General features: G+C 41.9%; 1 protein-coding gene across 1 annotated transcript in view; it reads left to right on the top strand.

Moving 5' to 3' along the window:
- The window catches only part of EPB41L1 (erythrocyte membrane protein band 4.1 like 1), a 186,781-nt gene that overhangs the window by 1,363 nt on the left and 181,064 nt on the right, over window positions 1-4,354 (top strand). The window lies entirely within an intron of this gene.

Below are 4,354 nucleotides of genomic sequence, written 5' to 3' on the forward strand. Positions count from 1 at the left end.
TGCTGGGCTGACTCCATGGCCTAGTTGTTAAGACAGCTGGATCCTATATGGACGTCCACATGATTTGAATCCTGGACTGTGGCTTGAGAAACATGTCAGGCATGTGTGAGTACATGCCCAAAATTCTTTTATTTTAGAATTATTAAATTAAATTAAATTAATTTATTTGTTTATTTTTCAATTTGACCAGAGAGAAACAGAGAAAGAGAGAAAGTGAGAAAGCAAGCCACCAAGTCCAGGACTTGAACCCTGGTCAGCCATGTGGAGTGTCCAGTGCCTTAACCACCACGCCACCTGCTGGGCCCATACATGTCCAAAATTCTGAAGGGAGGGAGAGATGGAGAAGGGATTGTGATGGAGTATGCCTTCCCTCCCTACTCTTAGTCTCTGCAATGAGCGCATGCATCCTCAAGGGGAAAAAAAAACATGTCAGTTGTATGGGTGTACTGTGAATTATAGCTATTGCTATTAATGATAATAAAATGAGAGCATTGAGTTAGCTTATCTTGATTGAGCTCGAGTGTGCTAGATGTTGTCTCCCATTAATAACAGGGGCTTGGCTGCCTCATTGATTTCATTATAAGTCAAGGGAGGAATGGGAGGAAATGAACACCTTCACTCCCAAGGGCTCTCATAGCATGGACTTGGATCTCAGCCAGTGTGGACTGTGGGACTTCCCAGGGCAGAGGAGTTGCAGGAGACTGGGAAAAGAGACAACAACAAGTTGCATAGAGCACTTGTACCTCATTTATTTATTTATTTTTTTCATTCAAAAAGTATTTATTAAGTATTATATCCCAGGCACTGCTAGACTCTCACCCTGTCCTCATAGAGCACAGGCTCATGGGCTTCCAGAAGCCTTTCCTGTACCCCTCAACTTTGGTCCAGTCAAAACCAAATTCTGAATATTAACTGCTTTCTTTTGGCAACCTGCACAAAATGGGAAAGCTATTAGAGTGCAATGATTGTCAGAGTGTGGTCCCTAGATCAGGATCACCTGAAAACTAGTTAGAATGCAAATTTTCTGGTTCCACCATAGATGAATTGAATCAGAAAGTTTAGGATAGGGCATGGTAATATTTGTTTTGTTTTTCTTTTTTCTTTTCTTTCCCTTGGTTTTTTTTTTTTTTTTTTTTTTGAGAGATTTTTTTGCTAGAGGGCACCTGCACTTGCCAGAGAGACATACAGAGAGACAGAAAGTGAGAAATCACCCTTCATGGGGGTTGGTCATGTTGCAGTCCCTTCTCCTCCATTCTCCTCTCAGGATCCTGAGCACACACGCACACATACCTGGCTTAAGGTTTAAGCTGCCGGGTCTAGGACTTGAACCATCGTCAACAATGTGGGACCGCAGTTCAAGTTTTAGACCTGGTGGCTTAAAATAAGCCCTACAAGGTGATGTGAACATTTGTTAAAGTTTGAAAAACACTGGTGTTGGGGACCAGCAGGTGGCATTGTGGTTAAGGCATTGGACACTCCCACACGGCTGACCATGGTTCCAGTCCCAGACCTGGTGGCTTGCTTTCTCACTTTTCCTCTCTCTCTCTCTCTCTCTTTCTGTTTCTCTCTGGTAAAATTAAAATGAATGAATGAATGAATAAATAAAATAAAAATTTTAAAAATTCTCAAAAAAACAACACGTTGGTGTACTGAGTGACTGTGTTGGCTCTGGTGTCACACATTGGAATCTCAGCTCTACTACTAAGAGCTGTGTGGCTTTAACTAAGTCATTGAACCTGTGCCTCAATTTTCTCATTTGCTGGGTGTTAGTAGAATTATAGTATAACTGATATGATTGCCTTAAACTATTGTAGTAAATCATATAAAGAGCTTAGCACATAATTTCAATTTTAGGATTATATTTGTGGACATATTCCTATACATGGTGAGTGATACATGTGCAGGATATATATGCACTGATACACTGTTTATAATAGAAAAGAAGCACCTTAATTATCTACTAGTAGGGAACTGATTTAATAAACCATGTCCTGCCCTACAAAGAATGAGGCTACTCTTGGGACCAGCAGTTGGCATAATGGCTACGTCAATGGACAGTCATGTAGTTGACTGCAGTTCGAGTCCCGGGCCCGATGGCTTAAACTCATGCTGGGTGCGTGTGTGTGCATGTCCAAGATCCTGAGAGGAGGATGGAGGAGAGGGGATTGTGGCGTGACCATCCCTCCTGTCTCTCTGTGTCTTGTGCCCCCCCCATAACAAAACCCCCCAAAAAAAAAAAAAAAAAAAAAAAAAAAGAATGAGGCCTCTCTTTAAATAAACATATGAAAAGACCACCAGAATTCTCAAGTTGAAAAACAAGATGCAGGGGCCAGTGGGTGGCATAGTGGTTAAGGCTCTGGATTCTCATGTGATTAGCCACATCTCTAGTCCCAGATCCAACAGCTTGAAACTCATACTGGGCAAATCTGTGTGTGCACATGCCCAAAATCTTGAAAGGAGAATGGAGGAAAAGGGATTGTGGTGTGGCCATACAGCCTTGGGGGTGATTTATTGCTTTCTGTCTCTTTCTGTGTGGTGAGCACAAGAACCCTGTAGTGAAAGTCTCAAAAATAAAATAAAATAAGGTGCAGAACAATATGTCTAATATGCTCCCATTTCCATGCTGAAAAAGAATCTTTATAGTTATAGTTTCAAATATGCATAGATTATGTCTAAAAGGATACTTAAGAAACTGGTAACAGTGACAGAAGAAATGTGTGGCTGAAAATAGGGGAAGGAGAGAAGCTTACTTTTACCATACACAGATCCTTTTATGACTTTTTTATTAATGCCAGAAGGCACACTCACATACACAAGAGAGAAAGACAGAAAGCACCCCTCAATGGAGCCTGGTCATGCAATCCTTTTTCCTCCAATTCTCCATTCTGTCAGGATCCTATGTACATACTAATGGGATTGGGATTCAAACCTTGGTCTGCCATCGGATCCAGTTTCTCTACACAGTGCCTAACTGTTGTTCCATGTGGCTAGCCCTTTTTATGACTTTATTTATTTGTTTGTTTTTGGCCAAAGGTCTTGTGTATTCTTTTGATAGAGACAGAAAGGAGGGAGAGAAAACACCCCCAAAGGGTATGGTCATACTTCAATCCCTTCTCCTCTACTTGTCTATTCTGTCAGGATTTGGGGTGCACACACACATGTGTCCAGTGGGCTTTTCAAGCCTCTGGGGCTGGTACTTGGACCACTCAGTCAACCATGTGGAATCCAGCTGCCTTAACCACCAGGCCACAGAGGCTGGCCCCCCTTTTATGACTTTAAAATTTTGCAGCATGTGTATTCACTTCTTATTCACAAAAAAGTTTTATTTTTTAAAGAATTATTTAATTTTATATGTCATTATTATTTTTTAAATTTGACCAGAGAGAGAGGTTCAGGACTCGAACCACTGGTGGTCATGTGGGAATCCAGCACAACTGTGCCACCTGCTGGCCCCAAAGTGAACTTTTTAAAAGGGAGTATTTAGCATAGTTTCTGGCAGCAATGTTGGTGGTAATGATGACCATTCTGCAGCTCTGGGCAGATGATTCATTGCAGAAATGTAGTCTAGAGCTATCTGGGTTGTGGCTGCTGCTTAGATCTATCTGGGATGTGGCTGCAGCCTCCAGATTGCCAGCCCAGCCTTTTGGTTTGCTCTCTTTATCCTATAGTCTGTGTTTCCCTGTCCAAGATTCCTTGCATTTTAGCAATGGAAAGGGCTTCAAGATTCTCTGCTGTAACTATTATTTCAAAGGTGAAGAAAACAACTCCCAGAGAGAAGCTATAACCAGCTCAAGGTTATCAGAGGATTAAGCTCAATCTAGAGCTTCTTTGACAACATGCTAAAATGAAGCTTTCTAAAATTTTGCTTTCATCCCATCAATGCTCTGCCCATGACTCCTCAACCTGGCTGCTAAGTATAGTTGTTGTTTAACTCCCAGCCACTTTCCAGTCATATTTTCCACCCTTTGCTATGTGAATTGTCTACCCTAGCCAGATAGGTCTCTTCAGTGAATGCTCCTGTTTTCCAGATGCCTTGCCTTGTTGGTGCTGTCTTTCTGTCCATTTATGGTGCTTCTACCTCAACATGGAAGTTAAGTTTAAATCATACTTCCTCCCTGGAGTAATCCGTCTTCTCTGATTACTCCTGCTCACAGAGCTCTCTTCTTTCTCTGAACTAATTTTCAAGTTTCTTGTAAAATTCCTATTCCTTAAGAGGGATATACAACAGAATGGGACCAGCAGGTAGTGTGGAGGTTAAGGTGCTGGATCCCACATGGCCAACAGCGTGGTTCGAGTCCCAGATGCTGTAGCTTGAAAATCACACCGGGTATGTGTGTGCGTGCCCAAAATCCCA

The sequence above is a fragment of the Tupaia chinensis genome, unplaced genomic scaffold (assembly GCF_000334495.1).
Source record: "Tupaia chinensis unplaced genomic scaffold, TupChi_1.0 Scaffold000115_1, whole genome shotgun sequence".
Taxonomy (NCBI): Eukaryota; Metazoa; Chordata; class Mammalia; order Scandentia; family Tupaiidae; genus Tupaia; species Tupaia belangeri.